At 38.1% G+C, this 11,001-nt stretch overlaps 1 long non-coding RNA gene across 1 annotated transcript; it reads right to left on the bottom strand.

Annotated features, from left to right (window-relative positions):
• Positions 1-8,818: 8,818 nt before the first annotated feature.
• On the bottom strand, positions 8,819-10,959 carry LOC115418501 (uncharacterized). The gene is made up of 2 exons (XR_003935306.1): positions 9,376-10,959; positions 8,819-9,338 (listed from the first exon to the last, which is right to left on the bottom strand). It is a non-coding gene; the product is annotated as an uncharacterized LOC115418501 (long non-coding RNA).
• Positions 10,960-11,001: the final 42 nt, after the last annotated feature.

Raw genomic sequence — 11,001 nt, 5'->3', positions numbered from 1 at the left:
TAGCAATGTATTTACAGATTTAGTGTGATATTCAGTCAAATCCAGTCTAGTGTTGATTGTGTCTGTTCAGGGCGTTTTTGTGAAGGGCATATCAAATGTGGCTCACTGTCATATACAGCAATCAATTATACAAACAATTTATACACATAATCAACATCAGCGACACTCTATGGATATAATTTACAGGTATTTGTTCATTATACTAACAGAGTTGTGATATACATACAGGATAAAGAAGATGTTCAATACCACTACTGATGGATAATGCAGAATAATGTAATATCCTTTGGTCTGTGCAATACCTGAATTACCAGCTGTATGTGATGCTGTATGTTTTTATACACGTAGGTTTGTTTTTAGTCAGTTTTAGAGGCACAAAGCACTTTTAGTATCCTTCTCATAGTAGTGATATTTTATGCTTGTTTGCACTGATGGGACTGCATATAATTTTGCTGCAGGTGTACAATGACAATAAAAATATTCTATTCTATTCTATTCTATTCTATTCTATTCTATTCTATTCTATTCTATTCTATTCTAACCCTTATACACCAGTGTTACAGGTCTGAGAACAATGTGTCTTCATTGTATTAAAAGTCAAACTCAAATTTAACATTTATAATCTGTGCTCCAGTATTTGTCAGTGAATCACTCTCAGTTATCACTTTTAACTACGACTGCATTTAGCTTATGTGTAAATTGTGGAAAGTCTAGGTCCATTCTAGGTTAAGTGTGATATTTACTATTTACCTGCTCTTACACAGTCAATCCAAGTTGTTCTGAACAGAGCATGTACTGCATACACATCAGAAGTAGTTCAGATGTCCTTTAACACACCTTCAGAAAATGTCTATATAGGCTGACCCAGGTGCAGTGACCGACAGCTGGATTGTGGGATATATCGGCACAAATGGAGAGTCTTAGTGTTGAACCTACTGTTAAACTGATCATTTACAAAGGACACTAGACAATAGTCCACCTGACTCTGGGGAACCCATTAGTCTGTGAAGACCTTCCTCAAGCAGAACTGATTTGAGTTTCCCACTTTAAGTTTAAGATCAATTTTGGGCCACTGCATCTTCAGTTTTTCCCATTCTTTTTCCCCTTAAAAGTCACTGTTGATAAATATTATCTGTCTACTCATTAAGACGTGCTAAGATGGTTAGTCAGACATGCAAACCACAGGTTTCTCGCAGGTGCAGTGTACTCAATGAATATGTGAATATCTTCAATTCTAATCTCTTCTTTTACATTGATGGTTCCTACACACATATGCAGGTCAGCCATGTGGACACTGATGCAGCCCAGACCATCACATGTGATGGTCTGGTAAATGGTCACTGATAGAGACTGGATGGTCTTTTCATCTTTGACATTTAGAACTTGAGGTCCTTTTTTTCTTGGGGACAAGCATAAACATAGACTCATCTAATTCCACTGTCTTTCAGTCCATCTGAGATACGCTCTGGCTCCACAGTTAGTCAGTGGCATTTGTACATGGAACTGATAGAGTTTTTCCTCCTTGTGTGATGCGGTTTCATCAGTCTTCAAGAGCTGCCCCTTCTTATGCAGGGATTTGGTCATCTTCATTCCTGGACACACTTTCCTTATGCATCCATTTCCACCAAAACAACTTCTCACCCAACACTATTTTACAAATGCACTGTCAGTACCACCAAAGAATGGGCCAAACAACCCAGATAAACAGCCAACTGTTTGTTTTTGGAAAAGGTCAAAGGCTACCTAGATAAGAGTTCCTATGTTGGTGTGGTCTTCCTCGACTTAAAACGAGCTTTTGATACTGTTAATCATGAAGTTCTTTTATCTAAACTAGCATATTTAAATTTTTCTGAACAAGCTCTCCATTGGATACAGTCATATTTGTCCATTAGAAAGCAATGTGCTCGTGTTAACGATTCAAAATCTCCATTCTGTGAATGTCCAGTAGGGGTCCCGCAAGGCTCCATACTTGGTCCAGTCCTGTTCACACTGTACATAAATGAACTACCAATGCATGTAAAAATGTTGATGTTCAGCTGTATGCAGATGATGCTGTAATCTACACACATGCCAAAAACTACCGAGAGATAGCACCCACACTTACATCTGCGATGATTCATATTGATGACTGGCTGACTAAGTCCTACCTCTACCTAAACACTAAAAAGACAGTCTGCATGGCATTCACTAAACAAAATATGAAGGTGTCACATTCTAATGTGTTCCCTCGAGGACAGGAGCTTGATATTGTTAATGAATTCAAGTATTTAGGAATGATTTATAATTCATCTATTTGCTTTTTTGTTTGTTTGTTTGCTTGTTTATTTGTTTTGATGATGTTTATGTCATAATCATTATGTGTATTTTTTAATTTTTTAATTTATAGTGAATGAGGGATGTATCAGTGTTGGCTGTTTTATGTCTTGTTCTGTCACCTGCCAAGGGACTGCAGATGAAAAGTAGTTATTTTTTTTTACTAATTCTGGCATATTTACATGGGTGAATTTTTTATACAACAATGTTCAACAATATGCATGGTCCCTATTAAATAAACCAATAAATAAATAAACGTCACTCCTATACCAGAATGACAATGGAGGATGGCAGACTTATCTACAGCACTGGCACAGGGATAATGTGGTGCGGGTCTGAGGGCTGGAAAGTCACCGACATTCAACAGTGGTTTCCATCCTTGGTCTTTACACACTGAAATTTACACAGATTCTGAATCACAACAATATATACTGTAGTTGGTGAAAAACTGATATTTAAAAAATATATATAATAACATTAATTATACTGAGAGGCAGTCTCTCTGGACTGATTAGCTAACCTGTCATGAAGTTGGGCACAAAGTGTTTTGTCCGGACCCATCCTTGTGCAGACAAAACCTTTGGTGGATTCTCCGTGTATGTCCACTCTGACAACAGTGGAATCTGACAGAACAGTGTAATATACTGTACTCTTGTTGTGTAATCTATACAGTTTTCAGTCTAATTTGTTTATATTTACAAAGTACAGATGTAAAACTTTTGTTTTATTATTTTCTTACTTTTCTTCTTATGCTTTTGTCACATGTTGGCAGCAGCCAAGTCCTCAGTATTCATTCTACTCGACTTATCAGCAGCATTTGACACTGTCAATCACCATATCCTGTTATCCATACTCTTGAACATGGGCATCACAGGCCATGCACACTCCTGGTTTCAATCTTACCCCACTGGTCGGTCCTTCAAAGTGTCCTGGCTAGGGCACACATCTGCAGTTCACCACCTCACCACGGGGGTCCCCCAAGGCTCTGTGTTGGGCCCCCTCCTTTAAGCCATATACACCACCTCACTTGGTCAGATCATCCACTCACACGGCTTCTCATATCACTGCTATGCTGATGATACCCAGCTCTATCTGGCATTCCCACCTGATGACTCCACAGTCTCAGCGCGAATCTCAGACTGTCTCTCTGACATATCTGCATGGATGAAAGCCCATCACCTTCAACTGAACCTGTCCAAAACTGAACTGCTGTCTTCCCAGCTAAGCCAACCATACAGTATGACATCTCCATCAGTATTGACTCCTTATCTCTGGCTCCTACCAATGTAGCATGAAACTTGGGAGTCATGATCGATAATCAGTTGACCTTCACAGATCACGTTGCCTCTGTCACCTAATCATGTCGTTTCACTCTGTTCAACCTAAGAAAGATCAGGCCATACCTAACCCAACAGGCCACCCAGCTCCTGGTGCAGACTATGGTTATCTCCCACCTTGACTACTGCAATGTTCTTCTAACAGGCCTCCCAGCTTGTGTTGTCAAACCACTACAGATGGTCCAGAATGCAGCAGCGCGTCTGGTCTTCAATCAGCCTAAAAGGGCATATGTCACCCCGTTACTTATTGAGTTACACTGGCTACCCATAGCTGCCCGCATCAAATTCAAATCTTTAATCCTAGCCTACAAAATTCTCAGTGGGTCTGCTCCTACCCACTTAGGTGCACTGATAAAAGCTTATGTTGCCCCACGACCACTCCGTTCGTCTGGGGAACGTTGTCTGGTGGTCCCCAGACCTTCTACAAGACAATCCAGGCTCTTTTCACGGGTCATTCCACGTTGGTGGAACGTTCTACCGAGCACTATGAGAACAGAGGCGTCCCTGCCTATCTCCTGAAGACCCAGCTCTTCTGAGAGCACCTTCTGTCCTAGTACTGTCAGACATTCCATTTTAAATATTTTAATAAGGTTTTTCCCAGGATTATCACAGATTTTCCCAGGATTATCTCTGGACCTGCTGCGGTGGTCCTGCCTCTCTCCTGCCTTCATCATCATCACTCACTTATCCTCAACTGCCTCCATGTGTCTCCCCCTACTCCCCCCTTCTCCCCCAGTCTCTATCTCTATCGCTCTCTCTTTTTCTCTTTCTTTACCTTCTCTCTTTAACCCCAACTGGTCAAGGCAGACGGCCATCCTCCAGGAGTCTGGGTCTGCTCCAGGTTTCTGCCTGTTAAAGGGAAGTTTTTCCTCGCCACTGTCACCAGTCACAAGTGTTTGCTCCTGGAGGATTCTGTTGGGTTTCTGTAAATTGGCTTAGAGTCTGGTTTTGACCAACTCTATATATAAAGTGTCATGAGATAACTTTTTTGTTGTGATCTGGCGCTATATAAATAAAACTTGATTGATTGAGTGATTTTATTGGTTTTCCCCTTTAAGTTGCTTTGGAAAAAAGCATCTGCCAAATGCATAAACATAAACATAAACATAATGTGCATTTTTATGGCAATAAAAAAAAAAATCCAACTTTTATGGAAATGACGTGTGAATGAATAACTTTCAGGTCTAGTTTCCCCAAATGAGGCCTATATAGTGCATCATATACATCTACAATAATACTAATATAAATCAAGAATCATCACAGAGTGACTTGGACATTCGGCATGTTGTTGTTGTTGTAGGATGGGAGGACGAGTGTTATAACCCGAAAATAAATACAGGCTGATTGTGCAAATATGAATTAGCACTAATAGTAGTATCGATATCCACCAATGTGATTATAAGCTGTCCCAAAGGCAGAGGTGTGACCAGAATGGCATGTGTGGGTGGGCATTTTTGCTTGTTTGGGGGGCAGAAAAATAATGTGGTGGTGGTGGTGGGGGCGTCCGTATTTGCAAGACCGAGGGGGGGTGACTATCAAATGGGGGTCTGTTCAGCTCTGGCAGTCTGGACAGGGCATTTCACGCACACACGCACACACACACACACACACACACACACACACACACACAGACACCCCAGCCATGCCCCTGCCCAAAGGGGTAAATGAAACAGTCTATATAAGACGGTACAGTATTGACCTCCACTTTCTTTGGCCACAATATATGGAATCCAGACTCCAGAAATTTCTGAGTGCAAACATTTGTTAAATATCCACATCAGCCAGAAATATTTGATATCTTTGCAAATCTTTAGGTATATGATTAAATGTTAAAGGTGTGTGAGGTTTATCAGTGCCTGGTAGCACAGCTTTTGTCTTTACAAAGACAGTAGAGCCTGTGGGCCCAGAGCAGGCCAACAACCTCAACAGTCATTCATCCCATGGGACATCCATCACAATACACTCCCCATCACCAACACAACAAACACACACTGATAACCTCAGCATGCCTTTACATTTACTGTACACATTCAACAATCTACCCCTCCTGCCATTTCCTCCTACTCCCATCATGCAGATGAATGTGAGGCTACCCTCCAGTTCCAATCTGGTGTAGTACTAAAGTGATAAGAGCAGATTGCATCGCCATGGCAACACAATTACCCTGCCATAACGTGGGAGGCATGTATCATGTATGATCCATGTTTAGATAGTGTAATTATCCAACTGCCTGCAGAAAGCAACATTTATCTCTGCGTTATCATTTGTGGGAAGAAATTATTCTCTTGGAACAACAGCCAAACCAGATGCTGATGTGATTTTAACAGAGTCTCTTTCAATTATTAAATGTCTTTAAATATAGTATTTAGTTACATTTAATACAGATGCAGGCCTATTCTATTATGTCAGCTAATTAAATTAGACAGTTTGAAGACTGTGGCATCAAATTTATGAAGCACACAATGAAAATGCTCTTTCAGTTGGAGTAAATGTAAGCTCCTGTAGTGAAGCCAAGAGGTGACTGCATCCACTTATGGTTATTCATTTGTTACCTAGCAATATGCAGTGTGCTAATGTTGTTGTATTGGTACATAAGAGAAAGCTCAGATGGTGGGTCTGAGATCTGGCAGAGATGTTTACACAACTGCTTTATTGTCTTGTAACACAGTATGATAATATTACGATGCCTAAGCAAGTGGAATGGAGCATGCTTCCCTCTGTCCCTGCAACGAAAATAACACTCATACTTGTACACACACAGACACCTCATCAATTATTTCTCAAAGGGGGGATTTTAGCTCAGCACTGGCCTAAATCCACCCTCTGCCGTGATGTGACACACAGAAGGTGTCATGGTAAGAGTAATGAAAGCGTTACACAGCAAATTCAGCTCAGTTTGGTTTGGCTCACAGTGAATAGTTTATTATCATAAAGATAATAAACTTGAGCAATGTAATGTGGTCTCAAATAACAGAATAAGGCACTGCAAAGAATGAGTAAATTCTCAGGAGGAGTCTCATGTTTTTCAAATTTTGAGTATGTTTTTCACTGGGAAAACAATCTCATTTTACAGTCATATCCCTACAAAATTTGTCTCACATGTACACACACACACACACACACACACACACACACACACATATATATATATATGTATATATATATATATATATATATATATATATATATATATATATATATATATATATATATATATATATATAATATATATATACATGTGAGACAAATTTTGTAATATTGCCTCTGCACACCGCCACAGTGGATGTGAAATGAAGATATCAAGATGTGACCGAGGAGTGAATATTCAGCTTTTATTTAAAGGGTTTAACAAAAATATTGCATTTTAACTGTTAAGGAATTAGTTAGGAATAGTTTCACCGTCATCAGAAGTTCAAAAGTACTTGAACAAACTAAGATCATCTATATTATAAAAGCCAAGTGGCCACAGTGTGCGTGCATGTATGTATGTGTCTTGGGATTCACACAAAAGCTGTACAGAGCTGACTGCTGCAGTTTGACATACTTTTGTATTTTTGGTCAAGGAGCAGACTACCAAAAATGGTAAGTTGATAGGACCAATATTTTGGGAGTTGTTAGTCATTTTGGAATGCAATAGCCTTACAATCACATTACTGTACCCAAAATGCTTTGGCAGTGACTGCTGGACAAATGCGGTACAGCACGCACAAACACAGAACAGCATAAAAAGTACCACATCTAGAACCTGTGGATCCCCACGGGTCCACATGCTAGTTTCAAATATTAAGATTATTTCAATACTTGTGAGAAAATCCTTTGTAGTGATTACCTGAAATCTGAAACCCATGGACATCATGAAATGCTGAGTTTCATCCCCTGGAGATGCGTTACCAGGCCTTTACTACAGCTGCCCTCAGTTCCTGTTTGTTTGTGGGTCTTTGTGCCCTCAGTTTAGCCTTCAGTAACTGAAAATCTGCTCTGTTGGGTTGACATAAGGTCACTGATTTGGCAGCTGCAGGACATCACATTTCTTTACCGTGAAAAGCTCTTAAGTATGTTTTACATACTGGAGTTTTTACATACTCATTTACTGTATGTTATGGGTCATTATCCATCTACAAAGTGAAGTGTCGTCCTATCAGTTTTGCAGTATTCGTCTGAGTCTGACCAAAGAATGTATACAAGTGTAAATGCCCTGTAGACTTCAGAATTCATATTATTACATCTGTTAGCATCACATTATTAATAAACACCAGTTTGACCAGCAGCCATACATGCATGTCTTTAACACTGTGCACTATGGTGGACACTTGACATCATCTGCTTTGCATCGTGTTTCTGTTAAAAACAATGATTAGTACAATATCCTGGTCTATCTTAAATAACAGTATACACCTTGTTTACATTTTGGCCCACATTTCTAATTCTAAGGTCCATTATTGTCTTTCAGTGGCAAGACTTTATAAAAACAAAAGATGAATATTTTGCTTCTTTCTAGTAGGACTGATTTTACAGTATGGTGAGATGGAAGAAGTGCAGTTTTGATACTCTAATGACAGAATGGGAGACCTTTCTTTTTTAAAGGTCCAGTGTGTAGTACTAAATTACATCAAGTTGCTGCAAATTGTTACTAAGTACCCCTCTCGTACACCCCCCTACTGGTCCCTCATTACTACTAATGAAGATGTTATAAACTCTGGTGGACACTCAGATGTAGTAGATGACTGAAGTTGGATTACAGCTCCTATTGCAATTATATAGAAAAAGGCAGAATACTGACATGTCCAATATTAAAACTTCTGTTCACAGAATGCCGTATTGCGTGGCTAGCTCTGTTCTCTATCACCTTTTTCCCAATTTGCTGCATTTGTTTGGCCTGAGTCCTCAGTTCAAAGCTCAGTGATTGGTTCCAGGCTCACACATTTAAGAGATGAAAGTGGAGAATGCTCTCTGTGTCAAAATGCCTCGGTAACCACAGAAAGGTCAGGGAATAGATTCTTTGCTTTGAAATGTCAGCTGATTACTTTATAACTGGGCACATGAAGCTATTTGAAGGGCCTGCAAGATAAAAAAAAAGAAAAAAAGAAAAGGTTTTGCACTGTAGAGGATGGGGTAAAAATAGATCAAAACACAATGCTTTATCAATAAAAGGTGAAGAAACACTTAAAATTTGTAATCTATTTTTAATCCAAGAAACAGACAAATGAAAAACTGTTCTGCTGGTAGGTCCCAAGTACAGTTTCTGGAAAACACGGATTTGTCATATTACATTTACTAAATGTACCACAGTGATGTAGTGTATTGAAAGGTTTCATTCCAAAATAGTATTTGAAAGGAGAATTAGTTCCAACTGTTGACATTCAGTCATAGTCCAGGTTTTCTATTGCATTACAACTTTTTCAGCAGAAATTATGTTAAAGCAAATCTATGTTTTCTGAAGTTACTCACAGTAATACTTTTTATGTAAGTACATGTTTAAAACATGTTCCTTTATAATGCGTTCACACCCAGTGTCTACATGACACCAATGTTTTAACCCCTTCAATGTGGAGTTTTACACACACACAGCTGACCCTGGTTTAGTTTGTAAACTGTGATGATGCATTGTAGTGTTTTTCAGTGTAGTGAGTTTAGAAGTGGGATGGGTACATTCTCTGCCTGATTGGTCCTGACAGTAACTCCGTATCCCTCAATCCTTATAACCCTTTCATGTGACCATTTCCACAAGAAAACCAGACACCACCAGCTGTTAATTCAACATGGGCACAGAATTACAGGTGATTTTGTTCTTGTCTCTGCAGCGTTTGTTCAAGTATATTCCTTTTGTTATCACAATCTGACTACATTCACAGCAACAGCACATTATCAGCTTCCTTTGTCATGGGATATACGTTTGAATTACTGAAGAAACTTAGCCAAAATGCTAGTGCTGATGAAAATCATTTTAAAATGTGTTGAAAGAAGAAAATGCATTAGTGGGGATTTAGTCTATATGTATGGAAATATTTTATTTTGGAATGAAAACTCCAACTGCACAAAGTTGATTATATAAAATCGGTAAAATCAAAATCACAGGATTGTTAACAAAGAAAAATCTCTTTGACACGGTCTTAATCCAATTGAGATGGATTAAAACAGGACTAATATTAATCAATAATTAATACAATTTCAAACACATGCATTCATTTTAGTGTTGAAGAAAACATACTTGAAAAGTGTACCTGAAAAATAGAAAGTCTTCTTATAAGGTGATTGCATATACATTAATAAAAACTATTGTCTCTTGCTTGGTTCATCATTGACAATAAACCAGTTTCAAACCAGTCTGAGACCATATGCAGCTTATTCCAGTGTGAAACTAGATAAAGTGTTTGCAACAAAGGATGAACCAAAAGCTGCTGAGTATCTCGTTCTGAGTCTGATGACATACAATAAAACTTCAATGAAGAGAATGAAAAAAAAGTTTCATGGGACAATATACAGTATTGGTACTAAATTAGTGTATTGCATGTGATATGTATTTTAACTGCATTCATGCTTTAGTAGACCTTCAATGCAGACAAAGATGGAGGAAGTCAGTCACTAACACTGTACACACACACACACATTACATATATATATTTATAAAGTGTAATATTACAGTCTGATGTATCGATGAGAGAATAAGTAGAAAAAAGAAATTACTTGTGGAAATCAATTAATTACTTAATGTACCACAGGGAGGGAAAAAAAACAACTTATCAAAAACACTGTTCTTCAAAACCCTGGTTATAACTTTGGCAGGAATGGCAACAAAACATTGGTTCTTTAATTCCAATGAGATGAAATGCTGACATTTATGGATACAATAAAAAGATTTGGATTCAGTCCATTGTGTCCCTCTTTGGTCACTTGTAGGCAACAAGGTTCAAATGTTTTGTTTTTTTTCAAAGATGTCCTCATATATATATAAAAAAAAAATCACTGATTTCCCTAAGGACTGCTCTTACGCATGACTTAAGGACAGGAGAAAAATACTAAAATAGAATAATAGGTTTGTCAATGTAAAAAAAAAAAAAAAAGTGTATAAAGTATAATTCAGTGGGAGGCTGCTAAATCAAACTGCCAATGTTAAACTACGGTCTCTGACTTTGCACTAATAGAATGGTGATCTTTTGCTTTGATTAATTAAGTCAATGTAATGGTTCTGTCACTGTGAATCATCCACTGAATTAGAAAACATTTAGATCAAGTCAATTTGAGCCCTTGCACCTTTAATTCACCTCCTATCTTTCATAAATGGGTGCATATATATATATATATATATATATATATATATATATATATATATATATATATATATATATATATA

Source organism: Sphaeramia orbicularis, chromosome 4 (assembly GCF_902148855.1).
Source record: "Sphaeramia orbicularis chromosome 4, fSphaOr1.1, whole genome shotgun sequence".
In the NCBI taxonomy this organism is placed as follows: Eukaryota; Metazoa; Chordata; class Actinopteri; order Kurtiformes; family Apogonidae; genus Sphaeramia; species Sphaeramia orbicularis.
The sequence above is the reverse complement of the archived record's forward strand: the minus strand, read 5'-3'. Positions and strand labels throughout refer to the sequence as shown.